Genomic DNA, 10,728 nt, shown 5'->3' on the forward strand with positions numbered 1-10,728 from the left:
TTAGTTTTAGTCTAGTCTTTGTGTCAAGCTGTCATTTTAGTTTTATTAGTTTTAGTCACGTTCATACTCTTTTTAGGCTAGTCAAGTTTCAGTTGACTATAAGTCTGAGCATTTTAGTCTTATTTTAGTCAGAATTATCCATAACTATTTTCGTCTAGTTTTAGTCAACGAAAACTGATGACATTTTAGTCTAATTTTAGTAAATGAAAATTGTGTTTAAGTCTTTTTTATTAATGCAATTCCATTTAACATAGTCAGTACAGTACCTAGTAGACAAAACCAAAATGTTCTGTTGAATGCAGACATTTTTGCACATAGCGCTGAAGAGAGGTTTAAAGATTGTTAGCACAGGCCAAACAGTGGAGCACAAGTAGAAATTGGCGCTTGTCATCCTTAAAAAAAAATTATGCAAGTGCAGCTCATCATGAAAAGGCAGGTAACTGACAAAAGACATTCATATTATGTACAGATGGAAAAATTAGCAACATATTAGTAAACTGCAGTAAAATTCCAATAGCAAATACTATATAGTTCACTAAAGTATTTTATGTCTGAGTGTTCATTTTAGCGAGACTTTAATTTGACGGGTCTTTGGGAAGACGGTTTAGTTGTGTGTTTGCCGATAGATTCCACTTAGTCTCGTTTTTATTCGTCAACAATATTGCATTATACATTTAATTATACATTTAATTACCTTGGACCATACAACACAGCCCATATTCTCACATTTCTGGAGAGACTTCACAACATTCTCATACCACCAGAGCGTAAGAATGATGCAGACCATCAAAGAAACCGGTACGTTGTAGTATGGGACAACGTGAGCTTTCATCGTGCAGCTCCAGTCCAAAACTGGTTTGCTGACCACCCAACATTTCTCGTGCAATACCTCCCACCATAAACACATTACGAGCATTTACATGGTGTTTTGTCTTGTTTTCGTCACATGATAAAGGTTCGTTGACGGCCATATTTCCTCATAATCTTTGTTGATGAAAGCAACACTGGTGTCATGGAGAGGCACGTTGTCCACAGTTCATACATGGTCACTGGGGTCCGTCAGGGATGAGTGCTCATTCAACAACTTTTTTCTATCATCCTTAGGAGCTAAGCATGCTACACAACTCCTTGTCCAGGCCCTTGTAATCTCTAGGCTGGACTACTGCAATGCTCTTCTTTCTGTGCTTTCTTGTAAAGTCAATCATACCTTTCTAGCTGGTTCAGAATACAGCAGCGTGGCTCATCCTCCAGGAGCCCAAAAAATCCCATTTGACGCCATCTACCTCTCTTTCCACTGGCTACTGATTTAAGCCAGTATCAGGTTTAATTCACTAATGCTTGCTTACAGAACTATCACTGACTCTGCACAGACATACTTTCACGACTCACTACACTCTTACACTCCATCAAGAACCTTGCGTTCAGCGAATGAGCAGCACCTTGTAAGAACCTACAATAGGGGCACCAAAACATTTTCCTCATCTGAAACATGTTGGTTCAACAATATAGTTGATGATGTCCCACATGTGGTAGAATAATAAAGTAAATTAATTACTGAACTAATGAATCCGTTCAGATCAAATCGATGTCTTATTGCAGTAAAAAAAAAAAAGTGACATTTTAACATTTTACAGTTTTTTTATGATTGCTTACACAGTAAAATTTAACTTTTCTCACAATTAGCAAAACCTTACACTCAAGGAACAAAACACAAGGCTAGATTTGCACAACTGTAAGCACATTGTCAGCTTCACACTATTTGCAAAACATTACACACAGTGATTTGCAAAACATTAAACACACTAGTATACATCAGACACAGAAGTATATCATGATGTTATTTCTTTGCAATACCAAAGCACTGACTGTAAAATTACCACACCTATGAGCCAATCTGTTAAATACAGCCATCTGGTGCACAAACACATGATTGTAAATTGTAGACACACCAATCAAGTTTAAGCACTTTAAAAATGCAGCAGGTAGGTTCACCTGCCTTCAACCAAAATGTAAGGAGTCAGAATAAGAGTGAGGGTGAGAGGAGGACTACACAGAGGAAGAGAAGGAGGTAGAGGAAGAGGCCGAGGAAGACCTGAAGCAGGAGGAGAACGTGCACAAAGAAGAGGAGGAACAAACTTATCAAATTACATTCGACCATGTTGTGAACCACAGATGACGCTGATGGAGGGTGGACTGAGAGTTCAGCCAAATCTTAGCAGATATACAGGGGTATATGTCATAAGGACTATTCAAAGGAAAACAGGTAAAAGAAGATCTGTCTACAGTTACAGTAATCAGCCGCTTATTGTATGCACCAAATCAGCACTTGTGATAGCCCTTCCTGTGACGTTGAACAATAAGTTTCCCGACCCTCTACATAAGATTGAGGGTGGGGAAGATCGAGGAAGGGGCCCATATTCACGCAAAAACAAGAGCGGTACTCAGAGAGGGTCAAACGTAGGGATGGGTATCGTTAAGGTTTTAACGGTATTACTACTTTTATCGATACCACTTAACGATCTGGTACATTAACGGTACTCTTATCGGTACTTTTTTTTTTTTTATGAAAGACAGAACTAAAGCTGGATTTTTTTTACTATTTAAAATATTCTTATTCTTTACATTCGTTGACCTAACATATCTTACAGTAATGCAGGTAAAAGATGACTGATACCCGCCTATTATTCATAGAGAATTAAAATAAATTGCATGTGGTCCTAAATTTGTTTGTGTTTTTTGTTGTTATACAGGTTTGGAACCTCTTGCAATTTACACAAACACAAAAAAGTTTATGTATTTCATCGCTACGAATTAATTTTTTAGGTAAGCTCTGCTTTATAATTTCTTACAGTTTTTTCCAATTGCTTACACACTTAAATGACATGCACAGCACAATTATTTAAACTGACACACACAGAGAGCAAAACTTCTTCTCAAGTCTCCAAAAGTCTAAACACCTTTTTTGCTTTACACACATTTTGCATTTCAAAATGGAATTTTTTAAATGCACTGAACAAAGTTCTCTGCATAAGACACAACAATCTGACATAAAGTCACATGTTTGCCATTTCAAAACACTGCCATTCAAAATGACACCACATGAGCTAATTGGCCAATTACATGTGCCACCTCTCCAAACACCTCAATGGTTAATTGTTAACACTTCAATCAGGATGTAAGCACTATGAAAAGACCACAGGTGAGAACCTTTTTTTACAACTACAATGGAAGACATTGCAGAGAGAGGAAGAGGAAGAGGGGGAGAAAGAGTGAGAGGTAGGGGTAGAGCAGGTAGAGGAGTTCATGGCCAAAGAAGACAAACACTTTCAAATGAAATCAGAGCAACCTTAGTAGATCATGTCATCAACCATGGGCTGACAATGCGTGAGGCTGGACAGAGAGTGCAGCCAAACTTGAGCCGTTTTACTGTCACCTCTGTCATCCGGACCTTTAGACTGGAGAACAGGTATGTAATAAAAATTGAATGTAGTATACATGTAGTATACCCCATGTCATAGTGTATCAGTTGGGTGACACCTGTTTTAGTGTATGACATCAGCCATTGATGAACTGTACAAGTTTCCTATACAATGTACTCTACTGTGGGGGAAAATATTTAGGCTGCATTGTCCAAGCCCTATATATATTTTTATTTTATTTTTTCTAAAGGACTGAGAGACGACACCATGGTGGAGGAAGGGGCCAAATTTTCCCCGGGGTACAGGAAGCTGCCATTGTAAATTTGGTTTTGGAAAATAATGAAATCAGATTACGAGAAATTCAAAGCAACATCATCCAAGACAACACCTTATTCAACAACATTCAACGAGTTAGTCTGTCCACATTGGCCTGCATTCTCAAGCGAAACCAAATCAGAATGAAACAACTTTATAAGGTGCCGTTTGAGAGAAACTCTCAAAGAAACAAAGAGTTCAGACGAGCATATGTGGATGTAAGTACTATATTGACTGCAGTACACTACACGCAACATTGTTTCCCAGTGTACTGGATAACACCATATTGACTGATTTTTGTTCTTTGTTTTCAGGGAGTACTGGAAATGGATGCTCATGCAATCCCAAATGAGTTCATCTTTATAGATGAAGCTGGGTTCAACCTAACAAAAACCAGAAGAAGGGGGAGAAACCTCATTGGCCACAGAGACATTATAGATGTTCCTGGCCAACGTGGTGGGAACATCACAATGTGCGCTGCCATCTCCAGTATGCATGGTGTCCTCCACTGTCATGTCAACCTTGGACCATACAACACAGCCCATATTCTCACATTTCTGGAGAGACTTCACAACATTCTCATACCACCAGAGCGTATGAATGATGCAGACCATCAAAGAAACCGGTACGTTGTAGTATGGGACAACGTGAGCTTTCAAAATGCAGCCCCAGTCCAAAACTGGTTTGCTGACCACCCAACATTTCTCGTGCAATACCTCCCACCATACTCACCATTTCTGAACCCCATAGAAGAATTCTTTTTGGCATGGCAGTGGAAGGTGTACGACCGGCAGCCCTTTCACGAGTTCACCTTAGCAAATAATTAAAGGGGGGGCAGCGTGGATACGCTGAGAATTTAGTATGCGTATTTGGCGTGCTGTCCGGGGAGAGGGCTCCGGGGTCGGCATTCTCTCCCGACCCCGGAGCGCTCCCCCTTTGTTCGGGGCGAGGGCTCTGGTCTCTGTTTGCCCGTGTTCCGAGCGCTTTCCCCCAAAAATGCGACTAGTGCAAGACAGCAGCCAAAGCTGGGCGTTATTGCCCCCTCAAAAATTAGCAAGGTTTACAGCTGTGAGTTGCTGACCTTCGTTTTGAGTAGGGTCACGGCTGGAGCCTCTGCGGGGTTGGTTTCTGTGGGCTTCTATGCGGTACGGATACTGGTGTGGTCATTGGAAATGTGGATGAGGCCCCTGTGCGGAAGGTGCTACTGCTGCGGTTTAAACGACGTGTATGGGAACCCCTACTGGGACGACGCTACGTCTGAGGCGGTAGAAAGCTACTGCCGGGGCGGCATTGCTGCGGCGGATTTATATATAGATGAAAGGGGCCCCGGCTGGGGTAGCACTGCTGCGGTAGTGTAAACAACGGATAAAGGCCCCTGCTGGGGTGGCGTTGCTGCTGCGGTGTGAAAATGTAGATGAGAGACCCCTGCTGGGGTTGCGCTGCTGCTGCAGTGTGGAATATAGGTAGAACCCCTGCTGGGGCGTCAATGCTGGTGCAGTGGGAAATACAGATGAAGGCCCCTGCTGGGGAAGCACTGCTGCTGCAGTGTGAAATATAGATAGAGACCCCTGCTGGGGTGGTACTGCTGCTGCAGTGTGAGATAGAGGCCCCTGCTGAGGCGGTACTGCTGCTGCAGTGTGAAATAAAAGCCCCTGCTGGGGCGTCACTGCTGGTGCAGTGGGAAATACAGGTGAAGGCCCCTGCTGGGGAAGCACTGCTGCTGCATTGTGAAATAGATAAAGACCCCTGCTGGGGTTGTACTGCTGCGGCAGTGTGAGATAGATAAAGACCCCTGCTGGGGTTGTACTGCTGCGGCAGTGTGAGATAGATAAAGACCCCTGCTGGGGTTGTACTGCTGCGGCAGTGTGAGATAGAGGCCCCTGCTGAGGCGGTACTGCTGCTGCAGTTGAAATAAAAAGCCCCTGCTGGGGCGTCACTGCTGGTGCAGTGGGAAATACAGGTGAAGGCCCCTGCTGGGGAAGCACTGCTGCTGCAGTGTGAAATATAGATAAAAGACCCCTGCTGGGGTTGTACTGCTGCGGCAGTGTGAGATAGAGGCCCCTGCTGAGGCGGTACTGCTGCTGCAGTGTGAAATAAAAGCCCCTGCTGGGGCGTCACTGCTGGTGCAGTGGGAAATACAGGTGAAGGCCCCTGCTGGGGAAGCACTGCTGCTGCAGTGTGAAATAGATAAAGACCCCTGGTGGGGTTGTACTGCTGCGGCAGTGTGAGATAGAGGTCCCTGCTGAGGCGGTACTGCTGCTGCAGTTGAAATAAAAGCCCCTGCTGGGACGTCACTGCTGGTGCAGTGGGAAATACAGGTGAAGGCCCCTGCTGGGGAAGCACTGCTGCTGCGGTGTGAAATGTAGATAAAGACCCCTGCTGGGGTGGCACTGCTGCTGCAGTTGGAAATATGGATGGAAACCCCTGCTGGGGAGCACTGCTGCTGCAGTGTGAAATATAGAAAAAAGACCCCTGCTGGGGTGGCGCTGCTGCTGCAGTGGGAAATACAGGTAAAGACCCCTCCTGGGGTGGCACTGCTGCTGCAGTGTGAAATATAAGTAAAAGCCCCTGCTGGGGCGTCACTGCTGCTGCAGTGGGAAATACAGGTGAAGGCCCCTGCTGGGGAAGCACTGCTGCTGCAGTGTGAAATATAGATAAAGACCCCTGCTGGGGTGGCACTGCTGCTGCGGTGCGAAATACAGGTAAAGGCCCCTGCTGGGGTGGCACTGCTGCTGCAGTGTGAAATAGAGATAAAAGCCCCTGTTGGGGCGTCACTGCTGTTGCGGTGGGAAATGCAGGTGAAAGCCCCCCTGCTGGGGAAGCACTGCTGCTGCAGTGTGAAATATAGGAAAGGACCCCTGCTGGGGTAGCACTGCTGCTGCAGTGTGAGATATGGATAGGGACCCCTGCTGGGGTAGCACTGCTGCGGCAGTGTGGAAAAATAGGAAAAGGATGTGGCTGTTAGCTGCTGGTGTGTGTGGGGGATTGCCGGCGGGCTGGGGTTAACGGTTTTGGTTGATGAGGGTTCGGTGTGCTTCTTTAATGTGGGAACGATCGGAACGAATGTAGCTTTTGAAAGCTTCTGAAGACCAGCGGCCGAGTGTTTGGATTTGGTGCTGGGAGAGTCCTTTTTGGGCCGCTGTTGTGGCTGCTCCGATTCTGAAGGAGTGGCTGGAAAAGTTATCGGCTGGGATGCCTGATTGGATCAAGACTAGCTTGAGGTGTTTCTGGAACCAGAAACGCGTGGTGGGGCGGTTGAAATCGTCTACGAAGAGAGGGTCGGAGGGGATTAGGGTTTGTGTGCTTCTGAGCTGGAGGTAGGCTTGGAGGGTTTGGTATGGTTGGAGAGCTGATGGTAGATTAAATATGTATATTAGATGGCCTCTCTTTGTTTGGTCTGTCTTTCTCTGTTTAATAAAGTAAGATATTGTGTCGTCATCCATTACGGAGAGATCTGAAATGGTGGGGTGGATGTCTGGATTGAATTTGGATGTGATAGTGAGTTCTGAACATCTGAGGAAACCGAAAAAAGCTAATATGAACATGGCGTCCAGTGTGCGGGCAGTGTGCGTGGAGTGGTAGCCTTGGCGGAGAGTGTTTATGCACTTAGTTAGTATTTTTAGTGTTATGGGTTTTCTGGGGTCAGGGCGGGAGGGGTGGGCTCTTTGGATGCCTTTGATCAGCATGGAGGTCTGTGAGCTGGCTATTTGGGGTGAAGGTGATCCGAAAATGAGTTTGTGGAAAAATTGTAATCCGCTTAGGTATCCTTTAATGGAACTGGCTTGGAGTTTTTTTTTAAGGTGTTTAGGTGGGAGATGAATGAGGTGATGGCTAGCATTGAGAAGTCTGGGAATGTTAGGATGAATCTAGCGTGGAACGATTTGAAACATTTCCAAGCTGTGAGATAAGATTGTAGGGTCCTGGGGGAGACTGAGAGGATGATGTGGCTGAGAGAGACGTCAAGGAGGGCTTCAGTGGGTGGCCTAGGGGAATATTGGTTACGAATAGGGAGGTACTAGGGTGGGGTGTTGGACTGCTTCTGAAACTAGCTGCCTGAACTTCGGCTAATATCTGGTCCGTAATGTTGCTGGCTACGGGAGGAGGTTCCCAGGCTGGTGCGTTCGGGGGGATGGCTATTGGTGTTGCGGAGTGAATGGTAAAGGCGGCACGGGATGTGGTGTATGGGAACAAAGGGGCGGCTGCTGGAGCCGCGTACGGATGCAGCATCACGCTTTGGGCGGCTCCAGAGCCTGAGGCAATAGGAAATGGAGAGGAAGCTTGAACCTGCGCCTGTGCCTGTAACGGAGGCAGCCTCGCGTTATCAATTGGCAGTGTGGCTGCAGGCCAGTGGCTAGGGTAGGATAGAGTGTTGTGGAATAAGGGGGCGGCTGCTCGAGCCGCGTACGGATGCAGCATCACGCTTTGTGCGGCTCCAGAGCCTGTGGCAATAGGAAAATTGAAAAAGGTTTGGGCCTGCGCCTGTGCCGGAGGCAACCTCGCGGTATCTGAAGGCATTGGGGCTGCAGGCCGGAGACCGGAGGGAAAGTGGGACGGAGGATAGTGGGATAGGGTAGGCAGGGTTGCTGCTGGCAGGCGCGTGCTCGCGCCGCCGTGGTGGTGATGAACCGGCGTGGAGTCGTCGGAGGTGCTGGACTCGGGTGATCCGGCAGCCAGCTGGTTGCTGGTGTCCGCGTGGTCCGGGGCGTGGCTTAGGCTGGCCGAGTGCCGTCCTTGCTTGCTTGGTGAACGGTGCCTCTTCCTAGCCGTGGTTGGAGTAGACGATTCCTGGTGTTGGAGGATTGTGGTGCTGCGGGTCTTGTCAGCGGTTTTTAGTTTTGATGTCGGAGCGGTTGTTAGAACTCCGGGCAGGCTGGAGGTGTATAGGTGGTACAACTCCGCCTTTGTTGCCTTCTTGGAGAAAGGGATGTCTGCATTTTCTAGGGCCTGTCTCAGGGTTACGACGGTCCATTTCCTCATTTCAGGAATCGAGCGTTGAGCCGAGGTGTAGGAAGAGGCGGAAGAAGCTGCTGATGCCCTGGATGGCGGAGTAGATGACGCCGTGTTGCTTCGTCGTTTTGGGGTGCGACAGACGGTGCGGGAGGGCTGGCGGCCTCTTGGTGTCTCTGTCGTCTTACCCGTAACAGCTTCTTGTCCTGTGCTGGTGCTTTGGTGAGCAGTCGGGTTTTCTGAGGGACCATGGTCGGCAAAGAAGTCGTTGTTTTCCATTTCAGAATTTTCGATCTCAGACATGCTGCTGTATGCTGCAAAAATCTATGAGTGAAGGAGGTAAGGCGGTTTCACGATTTATAGAGCTCGTTCTGGTTTGGAAGGATAAGTGATGTGATTGCTAATGCCGGGCAGCTGCGTGATTTCTGATGCCGTGCAGCTGCTTAATTATTTGCACGTGCTCCTCCCGAACTTTGTTAATAAAACATCATTTGTGCGCATGCCTCTTGTGCAGGCCATGGAAGAGGCATGTGATGAGATTGATGTGGGTGCAATTCAGGGATGGATAAGGTAGTTATTGTGTGCGCGAGCTCTGTGTAGTGTGGGACAGACGGACATTTCGCGTGCGAGATTGCGAATAACAAAAATGCAGGTAAATGTCTTTAATATTATCGGAAATTAGAAATGGTTGGTCAGTTAAAATATGCTAGGTAACGTTTATTTAGCAATAAGAAATCGGAAATGTTTTTATTAATTTCTCCAGTACCGACAGCAGAACCGTTAACGTGAGAGCTTATCGATACTTCGGTCTTTTAAATTTTTTTAAGCCCGAGACCGATAAAGTACAGAGTTTCGGCACCCATCCCTAGTCAAACGGCTGCGGCATGAGTATGTGGAGGTTTGTGTTGTTCACTTTGGCACTGTGATGTTGCATACTCCACACATTACATTTTTACACTGACTGTAATATACTAGACCTATCCTGAACTACACAATGTTGTCTTTCACTGAGTTTCAGGAAGTTTTGCAGATGGATGCTGAGGAAATCCTGCATGAATTCATGTATATTGATGAGGCAGGGTTCTACCTCACAAAAGCAAGGAGAGGCAGAAATATCATGGGCCACAGGGCTATAATCAATGTCCCAGGGCAAAGTGGGGGTAACATCACCATTTGCGATGCCATTTCACAGCATGGGGTTCTCCTCTGTCATGCACAAAATGGGGCCTCACAACACACCTCAAATTCTCGCATTTTTGGACCGATTGCAACACATCATCACAGCAGGTAATGAAATGCACCAGATACAATACACTGTCATCTGGGACAATGTGTCATTCCACCGCTCTACTTTGGTACAGAACTGGTTTCAACACCATCCACAGTTGACAGTACTATACCTTCCACCATACTCTCTGTTTCTAACCCTATCGAAGAGTTATTCTCTGCATGGTGGTGGAAGGTTTACGATCTCCAGCCCCAGGCTCAGGTACCCCTCATTCAGGCCATGGAGGATATCTGTGACCAAGTCGACACCGCAGCTGTGCAAGGATGGATTCGACATTCAAGACGATTCTTCCCGTCTTGCTAATGAGGAAATTGCTTGTGATGTTGATGAAATTCTCTGGCCAGATCCAGCTACGCGAAGAGATAGTGTATAGTATGTTTACTGTAGTATTCTCTGTACAATATTGTCCGATTTTTCAGATTATTTTTTGTTTGTTGTTGTTGTTATTTACTGTTACTGAAACCTTTACTGGATACAGTATTTTACGTTTGACTGTTGTTTGCTCAGCGAAGTGTTATGCACACTACTGTAGTAGCATGTGAACTGGGACATGTTTTGTTGTGATTCTCCACGTTGACTGATTTGGGTATATGGAGAGAAATCCATGCTATTTTCCTCAGTCTGCAGCATTGGTCTTGTGTAGTGTTTGGTGAACTATTGTATAGTTGCACTTTCTCTGTGTGCAATATTGAATAAAAGAATATGGTGTTTGACAGAGTCAAAAGCCTTGGCCAGGTCGATGAAGACAGCTGCACAGTA

This window comes from Triplophysa dalaica, chromosome 24 (assembly GCF_015846415.1).
Source record: "Triplophysa dalaica isolate WHDGS20190420 chromosome 24, ASM1584641v1, whole genome shotgun sequence".
Classification (NCBI taxonomy): domain Eukaryota; kingdom Metazoa; phylum Chordata; class Actinopteri; order Cypriniformes; family Nemacheilidae; genus Triplophysa; species Triplophysa dalaica.